This window comes from Musca domestica, unplaced genomic scaffold (genome assembly GCF_030504385.1).
Source record: "Musca domestica strain aabys unplaced genomic scaffold, Musca_domestica.polishedcontigs.V.1.1 14, whole genome shotgun sequence".
In the NCBI taxonomy this organism is placed as follows: Eukaryota; Metazoa; Arthropoda; class Insecta; order Diptera; family Muscidae; genus Musca; species Musca domestica.
The window spans coordinates 1,607,947-1,631,676 of NW_026712192.1; positions in this window are offsets into that span (position 1 = coordinate 1,607,947).

Consider the following 23,730-nt stretch of genomic DNA (forward strand, 5'->3'; position numbering starts at 1 on the left):
AGCTGATGGCTTCGTCTTCTATAGACGATCCGAAGGCCGTTTCGATAGATTAAGTGAAGACCGTCTCTATAGACGTTTGTAGACTCTCTAGCCCGTCTCTATATTGCAAAACATAATTGCCTCTCGGTCTCCGCAAAAACAAAATCTCGCCTTAATTTATTCACCCTTTTCAGGTATTTTAAAGTTTTTAGGCATAAATTGCTTTAATGGAGTATTTTATGGTTATTCGCATTTGTTAGCTGCAACGATAGAAATCTTAAAGCCAGTTCTTAACTTTAATGTCTGATTTGTTATGGTGGTTGTTGTTGTTCTGGATGTTGTTGCATTCTAAGGAATTCAGCTCAAGGACATAAACAAGTTGTTACTTCCACGCTTCGACTCCTCCGCACACATGGCATTCTATGGCATGGTATTCATTCGACTACTTCTAGCCTTCATAGGAAACAAAATACATTTGTGTACACTTATACTTTTTTTCCATACACATATATACTTTAACCCACACAGTTACACAATACATTCGAATGCACACATACACTCGCACACACTCTCAGAAATACCCAGAATTGTTTGTGGCATTATTCGAATTGTTAGAGGATACAAACGAGAGGATATGTTGTTGCTTTTAATACTGTCTTTTTGTGTGAGTGTCGGTGTTTCTTTTTTCACTCTCTCCCTCTCTCTCTTCCTTTTTTTGCCACCACACGCCAAGAACTGAGCCGGAACACAGTGCTTTATTTGACTGCTGTTCTGGTTGCTACTGTTTCGTGTGATGGTGGAGGTGGTGGGACGGGGGTTAGAGCGGCATTAGACGAAGACAATTGTGGTATCTCGCCATGATAACGTTACAAATGCATAAACATATTATGATGCTTGCGGCTATAAAAAAAGTATATATTCTATGTGGCATAGTCAGACCACCATATGTGCACATACCATGCCATGCCACTATAGATTGCATGACACATCGATGGAATGTTTATGGACAATGTTCCACGCGAAGCTTTAATGTGGCAGCAACAACAACAACTACAACAGAGACAAATTGAACGTTTTGCGAGCTAAACTGAAATTATTGAAGATAATCAGGTGAAAAGATTTTCCGATGCTGCAGATATCGAGACTGGGACGAACATTTTAAAAACTTCCACTATAATGGATTCTATAGTCCCTGAAAAATATTTCTAAGAGATTGAGAAAGGCTTAATTCTAGTTTGGTAAAAATTGTCTAATTTTTTTTTAATATTTCTCCAGACGTATATTTATGCACTCTGATTCGGAAAATTATGGTTTCTTGGGTGACGGACCCGGATATTTGATTCGAAAGTCTGGGTACAAGACCCGGGTTAGGACCTACTAAATCGATATTGAAAACAAGTAAAAAAACATAAAGTTCAGCCGGGCCAAACTTTTAATACCCTCCACCTTAGGGTAAAGGAAACATTAGAGCCCATTATGACCCACATATACCAATTTTTAGACATATTCATGGGAAAATGTGCCAAAAATCATCAAAATACCGAATAACGGGAAATACGGCTATATGGGGCTATACAAAAACGTGGACCTATACATATGGACCTCAGTAAACTGATGTATGAGTTCGATTTTTCTGAGACAGCTTGTAATCTTATTTTATCATATTTGTCTGGTAGATCCCAATTTGTTTATTACAATGGCAGATCCTCAAATGTGGCATTGCTTTCGTGTGGTGTTCCGCAGGGCTCCGTATTAGGTCCTTTGTTTTTCATTTTATATGTCAATAACCTCTCTGAATGTTGCAATGGTGTAAATTGCACTCCTCTCTTATATGCGGATGATGTGTTTCTCGTTTTTACCAATTCTAATATTAATCCTATAGCTTTTGAAAGTGAAATTAATAATTGTCTTGTTCATGTTGGACAGTGGTGTTTTGAACATTGTCTGGTATTGAATCCGTCAAAGACAAAGGCTATTAAGTTTGGCAGTAATGCATATAATCTAAATATTGCTCTCGATGGTAATCTAATTAGTTTTGTAAGCTGTCACAGAATGCTGGGTATTTTAGTAGATGAGAAACTTTCTTTTGAGACTCATGTCGATTCCGTTCAGAGACGAGTTTTTGCTATTATTCGTAGATTATATGGTACTAATTTATTTTTACCATTGTGGGTTAAAAAGAGGTTGGCGAATGCTCTTTTAATGCCTCATATCAATTATGGGCTCGAGCTGGTTTCTGGTACAATAAATTGTATTTGTTTAAGAGTTAAGCGTGTAGTTAATGCTATCGTAAGATTTGTGTATGGCTTGAAGAAACGTGATCATATCTCAAATTTTGTTACAGATTTCCTGGGAGTTTCTTTTGAGCAATTTTTATCTGTTAAGTTATTGCATTATTTTTACAAAACTATCAGAGGTGGTGTTCCTAGGTTTCTGGCTAACATGTTCAGTTTTTTCAGGTCAACTAGGAGTACTCAGATATTAATACCCAGAATAAATAACTTAACATTTGAAAAGTCTTTTATTGTACGTATTGCACGCTTGTGGAATTATCTACCTATTGAGCTTAGAATTTTTTCCCATTCTAATAATGCCTTTCGTTTGAAAGTGTTGAATCATGTCCTGCATCCCGGTATATATCCCAATTAGTTTTATTTTTTCGTTGTTTTGAGCTTTTATTTTCTTCATTTTACACTTTTTTAATTATTAAATAATAATTTTTTAATTATTCTTATCGTCGTCTTTATTGTTCACCTTTCTTAAAAAATTTAATTGCTTGTTGTTGGTTATTTTGCCTCTTTTGACTCATTTTTTTACTTTTGTTTTTTTTTGTAGTTTTGACTGGGGAGCCTTTTATAATTTGTTTTTTAATTAATAATGTTATAGTTAATTATAAGTTATTTTGAATTTTTTCTACTTGGTATTGAGTACCTTATTAATACAATTAATTGGCCTTGGAGGCTTTAGTATTAAGTATGAATAGAATAAAGAAATAAAGAAATAAAGAAATATAGTGTTTCGCCAAAGAGCTAGAACCCATTAAGACCAACAAATACCAATTTCTAGACAAATCCGGGAAGAAATGTGGCAGAAACCATTAAAATGCCGAATTTTGGGAGTTACGGTTATATGAGGGCTATACCAAATCGTGGACCTATACATGCAATGTTTCGTCAAAGGAGCCTATAGCCAAAGGGGACTATACCAAAACGTGTACCTACACATACAATGTTTCACCACACGAACTAGGACCCATTCTGGCCCATAAATACCAATTTTAGACAAATCCGGGAAGAAATGTGGCAAAAACCATTAAAATGCCGAATATCGGGAGGTACGGTTATATGGGGGTTAAATCGTGGACCTATACCTACAACGTTTCGCCACACGAACTAGGACCCATTATGACCTACAAATACCAATTCTTAGACAAATCAGTGAAAAAATGTGGCAACATTGATTAAATTACCGAATATCGGGAGGTACCTTTATATGGGGGCTATAGACAGACAAACAGACAGACGGACATCGTTAAATCGACTGATTATGAATATATATACCTTATGGGGTCTACAACGAATATTTAAGGATGTTACAAACGGAATGACAAAGTTAATATACCCTCCTTTCCAAGGTGGAGGGTATAATGAAGGTATTGAAAGCTAATGATAAACCTATCAAACGAGTAGTTCGGGAATTGTGTAAAAATTATTGACTTTTTGTCTCCGGATTTTTTAAAAATCTCCCAAAGTCGAAAATTAAAGTTTCCATTATAACCTTATCTTTCTTCGATCCAGAGATATGGGTTTTTGAATCCGGACTATCCGAATGTTTTAGGTAGAGGATTGTAGCATTTTGGACAGGATGGAGCCTATAATTTAGTATAGATTTTTCCGACTCATTTGCGGATTTTACTCTTGAGGAATTTTCCAAAAAAATCGGGTCCAAGTAATTAAATAAATTTGATACAACTCCTGAACCGATTTATATGAATACTCATTTGACCACATGTTGGATAGGCATTAGCTATATTGTCCATATCGGTTTAGTAGGAACGGGTCCCGGATCTTCGACCCCGATTTTCGGGTCAAATATCTGAGCCTCCGTGTTCGTCTTTCCCGGAATTAGGATGCAAATACCTTCCCTTGGAAAAAAATCCAAAAAGACCGAGAGTTTTTAATAAACTAGAGGTATCCCATTCATCACCACCAATGGCGGTGAGGAGCCCAACAAGTTGCCGTTACTCCACCGCTCGGCACGTGGTGGAACCAACTATAAAAGTGTTTACGATGGCAGAATTGGAACAGTCAGTGAAAGTCAGGCGAACAGTGAAAACCGATTGACGCTAAGTGACTAAAGTAGAGTTAACCTTAGACTTCCTTCCTTAGAGTAGGTTACGAAGTCATGAATCCTTGAAACGCTGTAGTATCCTTAGAATCCTGGCATATCCTTGCAGATCATATTGGAGTTCTTATTAGCTTGCATATTCTTGCATATTCTCATAGATTCCGCTTTAGTACTTGTTAAGGTCTCTCGCAGACGTAGGCTGGCATATACTCGTATATACTGATTGAGTACTTATTAAGGTCTCTCACAGATGTAGCCTTGCATATCCTGGTAGATCCTGCTTGAATGCTTATTCAGATTTCATGGAAAAGAAGCCTAGCATATCCTGATTGAATATTTATTAAGAACTCTCGCAGACGTTGCCTAGCATATCCTAGTAGATCTTGCTTATGTACTGTTAAGGTCTCTCGCAGACGCAACGTGGGATTTCCTCGTAGATTATGTTTGAGTAGACGTAGATTTGCATATCCCCGTAGTTCCTGCTTGAGTAGCTAATAAGGTCACTCACAGACGTAGACTAGCATATCCTTGTATATCCTTAATTATTAGGGTCTCTTGCAGAAATAGGCTAGAATATCTTTGTAGATCCTGCTTGAGTTCTTAAAAGGTCTTCCGCAGACGAAGCCTTGTATATCCCTAATATGATCTCATGCTATCCCTGTAGATCCTGCGTGATTACTCATTAAGGTCTCCTGCAGCCGTAGCCTGGTCTATCCTTGTTGATTAAACTTGAGTACTTATTGTAGATTTGCAAGAGTACTTATTAAGGTCTATTGCAGCCGTAGCTTTCCATATCCATGTAATAATACAGATTGGAGCTCCTGTAGTTATAAATGCCTGTCGAATCGAGTTGAAAAAATATTTCGATCGATATTTTGACGATTTTAGGAACATTATTCACCGCAGTTGTTTTAAATTTTAGAATCCGTAATGGGTACTATAGCCTATGGCAAGAAATTGCGTATGCAGGCCAACGTCTTCGTATAGCCTCCATATAACGGTACCTCCCAATATTCGGTATTTTGATGATTTTAGCGACATTATTCACCAGAGTTGTATCAAATTTCGTATTTAGAGTTCGTAATGGAAAGTCTATGACAAAACATTGTCTATGTAGGTCCAGGTCTTCGTATAAGCCCCATATATCAGTACCTCCATATATTCGATATTTGAATAATTTTAGGTAAAATATTCACAGAAATTGTTTGAAATTTCATATTTGAATTTCTTAATAGGTACTACAGGAAAATTGTCTATGCAGGTCTAGGTCTTCGTATAGTCCCGATATAACGGTACCTCCCTATGACAAAAATTTTCTATGCAGGTCCACGTCTTCGCATGTGCCTCAATATAAAATTTATAATTGTTATTTGTAAGATTTTCACAGAATTTTCAACGGATTTTATTTTTTTGAAAATTGTCAAATTAGTTCCAAATGGTGGAGGGTATTCGAAATTCAGCCCGGCCGAACTTACTGATTTTTTTACTTGTTAAGAATATCTTACTTGAGTATCTGTATCAAGCAAAAGCATTTTACCGATCTGATCGGCCAGGAGATGGCTGAGAATCTACCAACCACATCAAGTATTACCAGAGACCACTATCACGAATTGATTCGGAAAAAACACACGATAAATCCCGCTGTGATCTGTCGTCATTGTAGAACAGACGGACACTTTGCCGCCAAAACCCTTCTGCTGAGAATGTGGCCGGCCGAAAGGCCGAAGGTCGGGAAACGAGCCACAGCCCTTTATTTCTCTGACTAAGTTTAATGACCAACATTGTAATAAGTACGATAATATTCAGGCATGGTGTACAGAAGATAACGAAGGAGACTCATAAATAGTTTACTGATTGGCCTTACACAAAGACCTGTAAAGACCCACTAATCAAGCATATTCCCAGTGGTGTGGTTAAGGCTATGCAGGAGCAAAAATTCACCCTACAGACCGAAAGAAGTAAAGGAAGTCTTGAGTACATTCAAGCTCGCGATCTCGCCGATGTCAGACCAGAGAATGAAGCCAAACACAAACTCTACAAAGTCAAATGAAGTTAAAAGATCTCACAATTACTCCAAGGACCATTGTCTCTCCCCGCAGTCCAGGCAGTGTCAAGGTGTCTATGAAAAATATCCCAGAGAAAAATCCCAGACCGATCAAAGAGCAAAGGAGGGTGGTGAGAATGAAGTAGGTCGTCAACTTCCAATGCGAGGTGGGATTTCCCGCCAATGAAATTAAGGGTAGTATTAAAGTAGCATTATCATTACATCAGCACAAGAGAGTGGTTACCGTCGAAAATCGTAAATTTCGAATATAGGTGGGATGTAAAGGAACACGTTGTCATATCCAGAGCTTAAGGGACCCCAGCCCATGAAGTAGTGATTAAGATTTTTAAATATTAATATCTTGGGTGTATTTGTTTAAAAACCAAAGATTATGGCACCAAAAGTCCTTTCAGAGACATTTTAGTTTAATTCACATTGAAAGTCCTTAAAATCATATTCTTTTACAAATCCACCTCAACTTTATTCGTCCTGGAAAATGTAATCACAAAATGATTATTTTAATAGCCATTGAAATTTCAATAAAATCCGTTTCTCCTTTTCAATCAAAATGTTTGCTGGATTTTCCATAATTTAGTTTAGAGGATACGCTAAAGCTGTGTATATTCATACATGTGTGTCTGTCTGCGTGAGATTCGAAAAAATAAAACGAAATCTATATGTGTTGGTTGGTAATGATGAGTAATGAACAGTTTGTTCCTAGGACTTTGTGAAAATATTATATCGTGGCTCACATGTTGGCCATAACATCGTTGAATCGTCGAACGGGTGGGGGGATGACTAGGAGGGAACTAATATTTACTCTACTCGCCCGCTAAACGAGCAGATGATATTGAATTACGGTTTTTAGATTAAATGACCTTTAACCTAAAAAAAGGATTTGTTTTCTTTGCATCCTCCGCAATGTTGCTCCTCGCCCCTCGCTTGGCCTGGAAAATAATATGATTAATAGCTGGTTTTGCTTTAAAGTAAAATAATATGGTAAGAGATTTTTTTGTCCGCACTTTTCATTGCAAGTAATTAATTTTTAAGCTTTAGGCAAGAGCAAAATGTATGGCAGAGAAATATTTGAAAAACATTGAGTTGATTTCACCCGTGGCGTACTATTTAAAATTCGCTATAAGAATACTTTTAACTTGATGTTGGGGGAGTTTTAAGAACATTTCTCAAAACTATTAGAAGCATAAATGTGAATTTTTCTTATCATTGTTAAAAGAAATATTTAAATGTGTTTTCCATACAATGCCTAAACACATTTCATGAAATCACTCCTCCTCCCTGTACTCTTATTAAGGGTATGTTATAGTCGACCCATCCTGATTTTGTTTTTTTATACCCTCCACCAAAAAAGGTATGGAGGGTATATTAATCTCGTCATTCCGTTTGTAACTCATCGAAATAATCATTTTAGACCCAACAAAGTATATATATTCTTGATCAGCGTAAAATTCTAAGACGATTTAGCCCTGTCCGTCCGTCTGTCCGTCTGTTGTAATCACGCTAGAGTCTAAACGAATTAAGATAGGAAGCTAAATTTTTGCACAGATCTCTCTTTTGTCTGCAGGCAGGTCAAGTTCGAAGATGGGCTATATCGGTCCACGATATCGTATAGCCCCCATATAAAGGAACCCCCCGATATTCGGTATTTTGATGATTTTACCCACATTTTTCAACGGAATTGTCTGAAAATCCACACAAGGAGTTCCTTGTAGGTACTTTATACCTCGGCAGAGAATTGTCCATATAGGTCCACGATATCGTATAGCCCCCATGTAACGGTACCCCCCGATATTCGGTATTTTGATGATGTTAGCCACATTTTCAATGGAATTGTCTGAAAATCCACATAAGTAATTCCTTGTGGGTACTTTATACCTCGGCAGAGAATTATCTATATAGGTCCACGATATCGTATAGCCCCCATATAACGGTACCCCCGATTTTTGGTATTTTGATGATTTTATCCACATTTTTCAATGGAATTGTCTAAAATTCCACAAAAGGAGTCCCTTGTGGGAATTTTACCCCCTCAAAAAGAATTGTCTATATAGGTCACGATATCGTATATCCCCCACATAACTGTACCCCCCGATATTCGGTATTTTGATGATGTTAGCCATATTTCCCAATGGAATTATCTGAAAATCCACACAAGGAGTTCCTTGTGAGTGCTTTACCCCCAGACATAGATTTGTCTAAATAGGTCCACAATAGCGTATGTCCCCCTATATATCGGCACCTTCCGATATTAGGTATTTTAAAGATTTTAACAGAAATTTTAATGGATTTTATTTTTTTTGAATATTTTCTAATTCTTTCTAAATGGTGGAGGGTATTCAAAGTTCGGCCCGGCCGAACTTACTGCTTTTTTACTTGTTTTTCTTAGCAGTTATTATATTTCATTTTTGTCAACATTTCACGAAAGGAAAGAATCATGTATATTATAAAAAATATGTACATTACTCTTGTACCCAGTTAAGGAAATCTCAAATCCGCACATTCCATTTATTTAAGTGCATACAGGATGCAAATAGTAGGGAGCACCTGAAAAGCGAAAAACACGTAAAATATGTTTCAAAATTAATAGCTGGAAAGGTGTATCTTTTTGACAAACATCAACCTTTTATTTGTCAGCATATTTGCAGAAATTATACAAAGAATTAAAAGATGACAGGAGGAGGGTATATTACATTTTGTCATTCCATATTGTAACACCTCCATATATTCATCGGAGACCCAATAATGTATATATATCCTTGACTAGCGTAAAGTTCTAAGCCGATTTAAAAACCATTTAACCATCCGCTTGTTGAAATTAAGATTCAGCCTATTTTAATTAGACGAGACTTTTGCTAAGAGTTTTGAAATTGAGAATAATAAATAGTTTGAGCAAAATTTTTAGTATTGAACATGAAGTTTGACTGATCAGATTTTTTATAGCCACCATATAACGGGACATCCCGATAGTAGGTATAGTTTTGCAAAATTTGCCACGGTTTTTTTTTAATTTTTGTTTATACCCTCCACCATAGTATGGAGGGTATATTAATTTTGCCACCTCGAAATATACATTTTAGACCCCATAAAGTATATATTTATTTGTAAGTTTTTATTTAAAAAATATGTTGTCTCGCAAGCTAGCGCTTTTGAGCAACATCCGTTTTATTTGAGATTCAAAGTTAAAAAGCGAATAATAACTAAAACTACCCTAAACTTATACTCATCGCACTGCACCGTTGCTACTGCACTTTGCATGTTCCCACACCTGTATTGTTATTGGACACCGGCTCGTGTGTCGTCTGGAATACCTTCTGGTCATTCTGTGGGAAACTGCATGTCAGCATTATAACACGCGCATTTGATTTAGTTATTGCTGTTGTTGTTGTCGTTGCTGTCCATGATGATACATTTGTGAGATTTGAATATTTGTGGTGTTAACTCCTCCCCTCTTAAATACAATCGTCCCGATTGTCTAGAACGAATGTATGTTGTAGATGCTTGAAGCTTTGGAGTCCTTAGAAGTGGTAGATTGTTTTACTTCAGGACCTTCCCCATTTTCTGTCATCTCGGTCTCATCTGGGGTAGCGATGGTTTTTCTGGTAGGTTTATGAAGTTTTCCTCTCAGCAGGAATATTGTTATTATCATCAGAACAGATACAGCGAAGCCACATATTCCAATTGTTGACAGATTTCTTACTTCCAGGATATCCAATCTTTTTATGTTTTTGGTGTTAAGTTGTTTGAGAAGTTCCAGAGATATCACTTCTTCCACCCTTTCGTCAAAACTCTTTGGTTGTAGGAATGCAGGAAGGGGTTTGTTACCAGTAATTTCCTTTGAGTAATATTGTCTGCCATCTATTTCGATTGTGCTGTTTAAGTGCTTGATGAGATACGTCCCGTTCAAATAAGACATCTCTTTGTTTAAGCTGATGGTGCCTTGGTATTGGTTTAGGAGTATTAGATCCGTTCCGATCTCTTCGACCGCAGGAACATGCTCGTTGTTGACTTGAGTGCAATTCCCTATTCTATTTTTAAACAAACTAGTTATACAAAAATCATCTCTTAATTCTATTAGGCTATTTCTATGACATATTGTCAGATCATAGTATTTTTTACATTTATCCTTTATAGCAAATATTGAATTGTTACATTGTAATATATTTTGGTATTCTATTTTATCTATCAGATTTCTCGTCTTAACTGCCTTTGCTAAATAAACGTTACAAACATCCTTCATAGTTATTGGAATACTTAAGATGCATAAAATTTCTTTTTATTTGTTACAATTTTTACGCTTCCAAAAGTTAGTAGTTCTTCTATATTATAAACTGGGATATTATAATTTTTGAAAATGTTATTAATTTCTTCTATTTCAATCTCCGAAAGGATAAAGTGTTAATTATATCGGCCTTGGCCCACTGAATAGCTAATTCAATATTTTTTAGTTCTTTTTCTATCAAAATTAATTTTCTTTCAAGATTATTGGCAGTTTCGTCATTCCATCCTTCCTTTTTTCTTTTTATGATTTCATTTGTGACATTTGTAATTTCTGATATTCTTTCTGATACGAGTCTATTTATAATTAACTGCCTGTTATTATTTTCCAAAATGTTCCCGATCTTTTGCTCCAAGACTTCGAAATCGTGGCTATCGGGAGTTCCCGCAATCCATTTCCAAGCACTGCCGATAAAGTCTATCGACCGCTGCTTCCTGCTTGGACTAAGGCGATTTAGGATCCCATTGATATCATTTATCTGTTGCCTTATAAACGGACGGAGCGGATGATTATATGTAACGTTTTTGTCAAGCAGGTATTCAATATCCAAGGTAAGATTCTTGTACTGGGTAATGTCGATTGAATGGATGATCTTGAATGTCCCATTTTGTCTACGAGCAATTCCGTTCTGAATAGTTATTAGTCTTGCGTTTGAATAGTCCATAATGCTGAAGTCGCCCAAGGCGCGTCCAAGTAGTAGTCTGTAATAATTATTGGTGGTATTAGTTCCTAATGTGGTATTTGTGAATAACCCTGCCGCTTTCGGTCAAAATAGTGGTATTACGGTTTTCTTTCACTACTTCTTCTCCAAACCGATCACTCAATTTTGTACCTAATCGCTTATTCCTTTTCACATAAACTACTTGTCCAGGGACATATTCCTTTGCTGGATGTCTGTTTCTATTATGATATTCTAAATCCTTAGCCTGTTTCGATTCCAGTCGCTCAATAGTGTTCCTCCTTACGGTTTCGATATCCTGTGGTGAAAAATCTACCGTTCGTCCGAAATACAAATCAACGGGTTTCCTATTCACTGTAGAGTGAACAGAGTGATTGTATTCGTTGACGGCCCTTTCCAATAGCTCTTCAAAACTTCTAGAAGTTCCATCGCTTTTCAGACAGCGCATGATTTCTGCGAGAGTCGAGTGGAAACGCTCTATCTGACCGTTTACCTCACTTTTATACGATGGGGTAGTGACAACATCTATTCCCATTTCGTCTCTCATCATGAAAAGTATCGAGCTGGAATTCAGTGCGGGTTCATTATCCATCACTACATGCTTTGGTACTCCATAGGAGAATAAGATTTCCCTAAGAGGTTTCCTTGTGGCCTCTGTTGACCTACTGTCCAATAATTTCACCTTGACGTATTTAGAAAACTTGTCAAGCGATGTCAGAATTAGTCTCTTGTCGGTGCAGAAAATATCAAGATGAACAATATGTCCCGGATATCGAGGTATGGGAGTCTGACCCAGACAAGGTTCATTGGGATGCCTCTCATACTTGCTCTTCTTACATGTAGAACACAGTTTAATAATCTTTCTTATTTTGCTGGACATTCTGGGGAAATAATATTTTTCCAATATTTGAATCTTGTTTTCTTTATCATTCCTATGTGCTCTGTTATGGGTATCGATAATTATTCTTTCCTGGTCCGCTTCTGAAATAACGTCGTCCACGATTCGTTGAGTGAATCGGCATTTGTACTGAAGGAAGTGGTTTGGATAGACGTTTTGAATTCTTCCCATCACGTTTTCTGGTGTTTTAATACCATTGATAACTGATGGATTCAAGTAACGTTTGAGAATATAGAGCATTTTCTGTTCGTCATAAGAAGGTTCTGTAATAATATGACGATGGAAGCCTGGAAAACAATCTTAAATTGGTATGTCGAACAATCATCAATGTTCAAAAGTATTTGATTCTTGAATACATTGATGGGTGACTCTACGCTCGGTATAAGGTTCTCGGGAGAGCTCTCGGAGCTATGCTGAGTAAGTGTCAAAATGTTAACCTGGGAAGTCTGTGGTAATCTGGATAAGGCATCAGCCACGACGTTCTGTTTCCCTGGTTTATATCTCAGTTCATAGTCATATTCTTCGAGAATACACTTCCATCTTTTCATCTTTGAATTAGTATTCCTGCTGCTCAGCGCGTAAGTCAGGGGCTGGTGATCGGTATAAATGATCACTTTCCTGGTACCGTATAGGTAATTTCTTAAAGAAGATAGAGCCCATATGATTGCCAGCATTTCCCTTTCATTTGTGGCATAATTCTCTTCCGATTTACTCAGTGTTCGTGAAATAAATGCAATGGGTTTGCCTTTCTGACTAAGCACTGCACCCAAAGCCACATTAGAAGCATCGGCAGTTAATTCGAATTCTTCCTGAAAATCAGGATACGACAATAATACTTCCTGTGATACTAGTGCATTTCTTAATTCGTTGAATGCCCTTATAGCATTTTCACCCAAAGTTACGGGAATTTGGTTGGAGGATGCTTTAGAAATTCTTCCTTCCTCCCCTCTCAATAGTTCGGTCAATGGTTTGGCAATATCTGCATAACCTTTCACAAATCTATATCCCCCACATAACTGTACCCCCCGATATTCGGTATTTTGATGATGTTAGCCATATTTCCCAATGGAATTATCTGAAAATCCACACAAGGAGTTCCTTGTGAGTGCTTTACCCCCAGACATAGATTTGTCTAAATAGGTCCACAATAGCGTATGTCCCCCCATATATCGGCACCTTCCGATATTAGGTATTTTAAAGATTTTAACAGAAATTTTAATGGATTTTATTTTTTTTGAATATTTTCTAATTCTTTCTAAATGGTGGAGGGTATTCAAAGTTCGGCCCGGCCGAACTTACTGCTTTTTTACTTGTTTTTCTTAGCAGTTATTATATTTCATTTTTGTCAACATTTCACGAAAGGAAAGTATCATGTATATTATAAAAAATATGTACATTACTCTTGTACCCAGTTAAGGAAATCTCAAATCCGCACATTCCATTTATTTAAGTGCATACAGGATGCAAATAGTAGGGAGCACCTGAAAAGCGAAAAACACGTAAAATATGTTTCAAAATTAATAGCTGGAAAGGTGTATCTTTTTGACAAACATCAACCTTTTATTTGTCAGCATATTTGCAGAAATTATACAAAGAATTAAAAGATGACAGGAGGAGGGTATATTACATTTTGTCATTCCATATTGTAACACCTCCATATATTCATCGGAGACCCAATAATGTATATATATCCTTGACTAGCGTAAAGTTCTAAGCCGATTTAAAAACCATTTAACCATCCGCCTGTTGAAATTAAGATTCAGCCTATTTTAATTGACGAGACTTTTGCTAAGAGTTTTGAAATTGAGAATAATAAATAGTTTGAGCAAAATTTTTAGTATTGAACATGAAGTTTGACTGATCAGATTTTTATAGCCACCATATAACGGGACATCCCGATAGTAGGTATAGTTTTGCAAAACTTGCCACGGTTTTTTTTTAATTTTTGTTTATACCCTCCACCATAGTATGGAGGGTATATTAATTTTGCCACCTCGAAATATACATTTTAGACCCCATAAAGTATATATTTATTTGTAAGTTTTTATTTAAAAAATATGTTGTCTCGCAAGCTAGCGCTTTTGAGCAACATCCGTTTTATTTGAGATTCAAAGTTAAAAAGCGAATAATAACTAAAACTACCCTAAACTTATACTCATCGCACTGCACCGTTGCTACTGCACTTTGCATGTTCCCACACCTGTATTGTTATTGGACACCGGCTCGTGTGTCGTCTGGAATACCTTCTGGTCATTCTGTGGGAAACTGCATGTCAGCATTATAACACGCGCATTTGATTTAGTTATTGCTGTTGTTGTTGTCGTTGCTGTCCATGATGATACATTTGTGAGATTTGAATATTTGTGGTGTTAACTCCTCCCCTCTTAAATACAATCGTCCCGATTGTCTAGAACGAATGTATGTTGTAGATGCTTGAAGCTTTGGAGTCCTTAGAAGTGGTAGGTTGTTTTACTTCAGGACCTTCCCCATTTTCTGTCATCTCGGTCTCATCTGGGGTAGCGATGGTTTTTCTGGTAGGTTTATGAAGTTTTCCTCTCAGCAGGAATATTGTTATTATCATCAGAACAGATACAGCGAAGCCACATATTCCAATTGTTGACAGATTTCTTACTTCCAGGATATCCAATCTTTTTATGTTTTTGGTGTTAAGTTGTTTGAGAAGTTCCAGAGATATCACTTCTTCCACCCTTTCGTCAAAACTCTTTGGTTGTAGGAATGCAGGAAGGGGTTTGTTACCAGTAATTTCCTTTGAGTGATATTGTCTGCCATCTATTTCGATTGTGCTGTTTAAGTGCTTGATGGAATACGTCCCGTTCAAATAAGACATCTCTTTGTTTAAGCTGATGGTGCCTTGGTATTGGTTTAGGAGTATTAGATCCGTTCCGATCTCTTCGACCGCAGGAACATGCTCGTTGTTGACTTGAGTGCAATTCCCTATTCTATTTTTAAACAAACTAGTTATACAAAAATCATCTCTTAATTCTATTAGGCTATTTCTATGACATATTGTCAGATCATAGTATTTTTTACATTTATCCTTTATAGCAAATATTGAATTGTTACATTGTAATATATTTTGGTATTCTATTTTATCTATCAGATTTCTCGACTTAACTGCCTTTGCTAAATAAACGTTACAAACATCCTTCATAGTTATTGGAATACTTAAGATGCATAAAATTTCTTTTTTATTTGTTACAATTTTTACGCTTCCAAAAGTTAGTAGTTCTTCTATATTATAAACTGGGATATTATAATTTTTGAAAATGTTATTAATTTCTTCTATTTCAATCTCCGAAAGGATAAAAGTGTTAATTATATCGGCCTTGGCCCACTGAATAGCTAATTCAATATTTTTTAGTTCTTTTTCTATCAAAATTAATTTTCTTTCAAGATTATTGGCAGTTTCGTCATTCCATCCTTCCTTTTTTCTTTTTATGATTTCATTTGTGACATTTGTAATTTCTGATATTCTTTCTGATACGAGTCTATTTATAATTAACTGCCTGTTATTATTTTCCAAAATGTTCCCGATCTTTTGCTCCAAGACTTCGAAATCGTGGCTATCGGGAGTTCCCGCAATCCATTTCCAAGCACTGCCGATAAAGTCTATCGACCGCTGCTTCCTGCTTGGACTAAGGCGATTTAGGATCCCATTGATATCATTTATCTGTTGCCTTATAAACGGACGGAGCGGATGATTATATGTAACGTTTTTGTCAAGCAGGTATTCAATATCCAAGGTAAGATTCTTGTACTGCGTAATGTCGATTGAATGGATGATCTTGAATGTCCCATTTTGTCTACGAGCAATTCCGTTCTGAATAGTTATTAGTCTTGCGTTTGAATAGTCCATAATGCTGAAGTCGCCCAAGGCGCGTCCAAGTAGTAGTCTGTAATAATTATTGGTGGTATTAGTTCCTAATGTGGTATTTGTGAATAACCCTGCCGCTTTCGGTCAAAATAGTGGTATTACGGTTTTCTTTCACTACTTCTTCTCCAAACCGATCACTCAATTTTGTACCTAATCGCTTATTCCTTTTCACATAAACTACTTGTCCAGGGACATATTCCTTTGCTGGATGTCTGTTTCTATTATGATATTCTAAATCCTTAGCCTGTTTCGATTCCAGTCGCTCAATAGTGTTCCTCCTTACGGTTTCGATATCCTGTGGTGAAAAATCTACCGTTCGTCCGAAATACAAATCAACGGGTTTCCTATTCACTGTAGAGTGAACAGAGTGATTGTATTCGTTGACGGCCCTTTCCAATAGCTCTTCAAAACTTCTAGAAGTTCCATCGCTTTTCAGACAGCGCATGATTTCTGCGAGAGTCGAGTGGAAACGCTCTATCTGACCGTTTACCTCACTTTTATACGATGGGGTAGTGACAACATCTATTCCCATTTCGTCTCTCATCATGAAAAGTATCGAGCTGGAATTCAGTGCGGGTTCATTATCCATCACTACATGCTTTGGTACTCCATAGGAGAATAAGATTTCCCTAAGAGGTTTCCTTGTGGCCTCTGTTGACCTACTGTCCAATAATTTCACCTTGACGTATTTAGAAAACTTGTCAAGCGATGTCAGAATTAGTCTCTTGTCGGTGCAGAAAATATCAAGATGAACAATATGTCCCGGATATCGAGGTATGGGAGTCTGACCCAGACAAGGTTCATTGGGATGCCTCTCATACTTGCTCTTCTTACATGTAGAACACAGTTTAATAATCTTTCTTATTTTGCTGGACATTCTGGGGAAATAATATTTTTCCAATATTTGAATCTTGTTTTCTTTATCATTCCTATGTGCTCTGTTATGGGTATCGATAATTATTCTTTCCTGGTCCGCTTCTGAAATAACGTCGTCCACGATTCGTTGAGTGAATCGGCATTTGTACTGAAGGAAGTGGTTTGGATAGACGTTTTGAATTCTTCCCATCACGTTTTCTGGTGTTTTAATACCATTGATAACTGATGGATTCAAGTAACGTTTGAGAATATAGAGCATTTTCTGTTCGTCATAAGAAGGTTCTGTAATAATATGACGATGGAAGCCTGGAAAACAATCTTAAATTGGTATGTCGAACAATCATCAATGTTCAAAAGTATTTGATTCTTGAATACATTGATGGGTGACTCTACGCTCGGTATAAGGTTCTCGGGAGAGCTCTCGGAGCTATGCTGAGTAGGTGTCAAAGTGTTAACCTGGGAAGTCTGTGGTAATCTGGATAAGGCATCAGCCACGACGTTCTGTTTCCCTGGTTTATATCTCAGTTCATAGTCATATTCTTCGAGAATACACTTCCATCTTTTCATCTTTGAATTAGTATTCCTGCTGCTCAGCGCGTAAGTCAGGGGCTGGTGATCGGTATAAATGATCACTTTCCTGGTACCGTATAGGTAATTTCTTAAAGAAGATAGAGCCCATATGATTGCCAGCATTTCCCTTTCATTTGTGGCATAATTCTCTTCCGATTTACTCAGTGTTCGTGAAATAAATGCAATGGGTTTGCCTTTCTGACTAAGCACTGCACCCAAAGCCACATTAGAAGCATCGGTAGTTAATTCGAATTCTTCCTGAAAATCAGGATACGACAATAATACTTCCTGTGATACTAGTGCATTTCTTAATTCGTTGAATGCCCTTATAGCATTTTCACCCAAAGTTACGGGAATTTGGTTGGAGGATGCTTTAGAAATTCTTCCTTCCTCCCCTCTCAATAGTTCGGTCAATGATTTGGCAATATCTGCATAACCTTTCACAAATCTATATCCCCCACATAACTGTACCCCCCGATATTCGGTATTTTGATGATGTTAGCCATATTTCCCAATGGAATTATCTGAAAATCCACACAAGGAGTTCCTTGTGAGTGCTTTACCCCCAGACATAGATTTGTCTAAATAGGTCCACAATAGCGTATGTCCCCCCATATATCGGCACCTTCCGATATTAGGTATTTTAAAGATTTTAACAGAAATTTTAATGGATTTTATTTTTTTTGAATATTTTCTAATTCTTTCTAAATGGTGGAGGGTATTCAAAGTTCGGCCCGGCCGAACTTACTGCTTTTTTACTTGTTTTTCTTAGCAGTTATTATATTTCATTTTTGTCAACATTTCACGAAAGGAAAGAATCATGTATATTATAAAAAATATGTACATTACTCTTGTACCCAGTTAAGGAAATCTCAAATCCGCACATTCCATTTATTTAAGTGCATACAGGATGCAAATAGTAGGGAGCACCTGAAAAGCGAAAAACACGTAAAATATGTTTCAAAATTAATAGCTGGAAAGGTGTATCTTTTTGACAAACATCAACCTTTTATTTGTCAGCATATTTGCAGAAATTATACAAAGAATTAAAAGATGACAGGAGGAGGGTATATTACATTTTGTCATTCCATATTGTAACACCTCCATATATTCATCGGAGACCCAATAATGTATATATATCCTTGACTAGCGTAAAGTTCTAAGCCGATTTAAAAACCATTTAACCATCCGCCTGTTGAAATTAAGATTCAGCCTATTTTAATAGACGAGACTTTTGCTAAGAGTTTTGAAATTGAGAATAATAAATAGTTTGAGCAAAATTTTTAGTATTGAACATGAAGTTTGACTAATCAGATTTTTTATAGCCACCATATAACGGGACATCCCGATAGTAGGTATAGTTTTGCAAAATTTGCCACGGTTTTTTTTTAATTTTTGTTTATACCCTCCACCATAGTATGGAGGGTATATTAATTTTGCCACCTCGAAATATACATTTTAGACCCCATAAAGTATATATTTATTTGTAAGTTTTTATTTAAAAAATATGTTGTCTCGCAAGCTAGCGCTTTTGAGCAACATCCGTTTTATTTGAGATTCAAAGTTAAAAAGCGAATAATAACTAAAACTACCCTAAACTTATACTCATCGCACTGCACCGTTGCTACTGCACTTTGCATGTTCCCACACCTGTATTGTTATTGGACACCGGCTCGTGTGTCGTCTGGAATACCTTCTGGTCATTCTGTGGGAAACTGCATGTCAGCATTATAACACGCGCATTTGATTTAGTTATTGCTGTTGTTGTTGTCGTTGCTGTCCATGATGATACATTTGTGAGATTTGAATATTTGTGGTGTTAACTCCTCCCCTCTTAAATACAATCGTCCCGATTGTCTAGAACGAATGTATGTTGTAGATGCTTGAAGCTTTGGAGTCCTTAGAAGTGGTAGATTGTTTTACTTCAGGACCTTCCCCATTTTCTGTCATCTCGGTCTCATCTGGGGTAGCGATGGTTTTTCTGGTAGGTTTATGAAGTTTTCCTCTCAGCAGGAATATTGTTATTATCATCAGAACAGATACAGCGAAGCCACATATTCCAATTGTTGACAGATTTCTTACTTCCAGGATATCCAATCTTTTTATGTTTTTGGTGTTAAGTTGTTTGAGAAGTTCCAGAGATATCACTTCTTCCACCCTTTCGTCAAAACTCTTTGGTTGTAGGAATGCAGGAAGGGGTTTGTTACCAGTAATTTCCTTTGAGTAATATTGTCTGCCATCTATTTCGATTGTGCTGTTTAAGTGCTTGATGAGATACGTCCCGTTCAAATAAGACATCTCTTTGTTTAAGCTGATGGTGCCTTGGTATTGGTTTAGGAGTATTAGATCCGTTCCGATCTCTTCGACCGCAGGAACATGCTCGTTGTTGACTTGAGTGCAATTCCCTATTCTATTTTTAAACAAACTAGTTATACAAAAATCATCTCTTAATTCTATTAGGCTATTTCTATGACATATTGTCAGATCATAGTATTTTTTACATTTATCCTTTATAGCAAATATTGAATTGTTACATTGTAATATATTTTGGTATTCTATTTTATCTATCAGATTTCTCGACTTAACTGTCTTTGCTAAATAAACGTTACAAACATCCTTCATAGTTATTGGAATACTTAAGATGCATAAAATTTCTTTTTATTTGTTACAATTTTTACGCTTCCAAAAGTTAGTAGTTCTTCTATATTATAAACTGGGATATTATAATTTTTGAAAATGTTATTAATTTCTTCTATTTCAATCTCCGAAAGGATAAAAGTGTTAATTATATCGGCCTTGGCCCACTGAATAGCTAATTCAATATTTTTTAGTTCTTTTTCTATCAAAATTAATTTTCTTTCAAGATTATTGGCAGTTTCGTCATTCCATCCTTCCTTTTTTCTTTTTATGATTTCATTTGTGACATTTGTAATTTCTGATATTCTTTCTGATACGAGTCTATTTATAATTAACTGCCTGTTATTATTTTCCAAAATGTTCCCGATCTTTTGCTCCAAGACTTCGAAATCGTGGCTATCGGGAGTTCCCGCAATCCATTTCCAAGCACTGCCGATAAAGTCTATCGACCGCTGCTTCCTGCTTGGACTAAGGCGATTTAGGATCCCATTGATATAATTTATCTGTTGCCTTATAAACGGACGGAGCGGATGATTATATGTAACGTTTTTGTCAAGCAGGTATTCAATATCCAAGGTAAGATTCTTGTACTGCGTAATGTCGATTGAATGGATGATCTTGAATGTCCCATTTTGTCTACGAGCAATTCCGTTCTGAATAGTTATTAGTCTTGCGTTTGAATAGTCCATAATGCTGAAGTCGCCCAAGGCGCGTCCAAGTAGTAGTCTGTAATAATTATTGGTGGTATTAGTTCCTAATGTGGTATTTGTGAATAACCCTGCCGCTTTCGGTCAAAATAGTGGTATTACGGTTTTCTTTCACTACTTCTTCTCCAAACCGATCACTCAATTTTGTACCTAATCGCTTATTCCTTTTCACATAAACTACTTGTCCAGGGACATATTCCTTTGCTGGATGTCTGTTTCTATTATGATATTCTAAATCCTTAGCCTGTTTCGATTCCAGTCGCTCAATAGTGTTCCTCCTTACGGTTTCGATATCCTGTGGTGAAAAATCTACCGTTCGTCCGAAATACAAATCAACGGGTTTCCTATTCACTGTAGAGTGAACAGAGTGATTGTATTCGTTGACGGCCCTTTCCAATAGCTCTTCAAAACTTCTAGAAGTTCCATCGCTTTTCAGACAGCGCATGATTTCTGCGAGAGTCGAGTGGAAACGCTCTATCTGACCGTTTACCTCACTTTTATACGATGGGGTAGTGACAACATCTATTCCCATTTCGTCTCTCATCATGAAAAGTATCGAGCTGGAATTCAGTGCGGGTTCATTATCCATCACTACATGCTTTGGTACTCCATAGGAGAATAAGATTTCCCTAAGAGGTTTCCTTGTGGCCTCTGTTGACCTACTGTCCAATAATTTCACCTTGACGTATTTAGAAAACTTGTCAAGCGATGTCAGAATTAGTCTCTTGTCGGTGCAGAAAATATCAAGATGAACAATATGTCCCGGATATCGAGGTATGGGAGTCTGACCCAGACAAGGTTCATTGGGATGCCTCTCATACTTGCTCTTCTTACATGTAGAACACAGTTTAATAATCTTTCTTATTTTGCTGGACATTCTGGGGAAATAATATTTTTCCAATATTTGAATCTTGTTTTCTTTATCATTCCTATGTGCTCTGTTATGGGTATCGATAATTATTCTTTCCTGGTCCGCTTCTGAAATAACGTCGTCCACGATTCGTTGAGTGAATCGGCATTTGTACTGAAGGAGGTGGTTTGGATAGACGTTTTGAATTCTTCCCATCACGTTTTCTGGTGTTTTAATACCATTGATAACTGATGGATTCAAGTAACGTTTGAGAATATAGAGCATTTTCTGTTCGTCATAAGAAGGTTCTGTAATAATATGACGATGGAAGCCTGGAAAACAATCTTAAATTGGTATGTCGAACAATCATCAATGTTCAAAAGTATTTGATTCTTGAATACATTGATGGGTGACTCTACGCTCGGTATAAGGTTCTCGGGAGAGCTCTCGGAGCTATGCTGAGTAGGTGTCAAAGTGTTAACCTGGGAAGTCTGTGGTAATCTGGATAAGGCATCAGCCACGACGTTCTGTTTCCCTGGTTTATATCTCAGTTCATAGTCATATTCTTCGAGAATACACTTCCATCTTTTCATCTTTGAATTAGTATTCCTGCTGCTCAGCGCGTAAGTCAGGGGCTGGTGATCGGTATAAATGATCACTTTCCTGGTACCGTATAGGTAATTTCTTAAAGAAGATAGAGCCCATATGATTGCCAGCATTTCCCTTTCATTTGTGGCATAATTCTCTTCCGATTTACTCAGTGTTCGTGAAATAAATGCAATGGGTTTGCCTTTCTGACTAAGCACTGCACCCAAAGCCACATTAGAAGCATCGGTAGTTAATTCGAATTCTTCCTGAAAATCAGGATACGACAATAATACTTCCTGTGATACTAGTGCATTTCTTAATTCGTTGAATGCCCTTATAGCATTTTCACCCAAAGTTACGGGAATTTGGTTGGAGGATGCTTTAGAAATTCTTCCTTCCTCCCCTCTCAATAGTTCGGTCAATGGTTTGGCAATATCTGCATAACCTTTCACAAATCTATATCCCCCACATAACTGTACCCCCCGATATTCGGTATTTTGATGATGTTAGCCATATTTCCCAATGGAATTATCTGAAAATCCACACAAGGAGTTCCTTGTGAGTGCTTTACCCCCAGACATAGATTTGTCTAAATAGGTCCACAATAGCGTATGTCCCCCCATATATCGGCACCTTCCGATATTAGGTATTTTAAAGATTTTAACAGAAATTTTAATGGATTTTATTTTTTTTGAATATTTTCTAATTCTTTCTAAATGGTGGAGGGTATTCAAAGTTCGGCCCGGCCGAACTTACTGCTTTTTTACTTGTTTTTCTTAGCAGTTATTATATTTCATTTTTGTCAACATTTCACGAAAGGAAAGAATCATGTATATTATAAAAAATATGTACATTACTCTTGTACCCAGTTAAGGAAATCTCAAATCCGCACATTCCATTTATTTAAGTGCATACAGGATGCAAATAGTAGGGAGCACCTGAAAAGCGAAAAACACGTAAAATATGTTTCAAAATTAATAGCTGGAAAGGTGTATCTTTTTGACAAACATCAACCTTTTATTTGTCAGCATATTTGCAGAAATTATACAAAGAATTAAAAGATGACAGGAGGAGGGTATATTACATTTTGTCATTCCATATTGTAACACCTCCATATATTCATCGGAGACCCAATAATGTATATATATCCTTGACTAGCGTAAAGTTCTAAGCCGATTTAAAAACCATTTAACCATCCGCCTGTTGAAATTAAGATTCAGCCTATTTTAATTGACGAGACTTTTGCTAAGAGTTTTGAAATTGAGAATAATAAATAGTTTGAGCAAAATTTTTAGTATTGAACATGAAGTTTGACTGATCAGATTTTTTATAGCCACCATATACGGGACATCCCGATAGTAGGTAT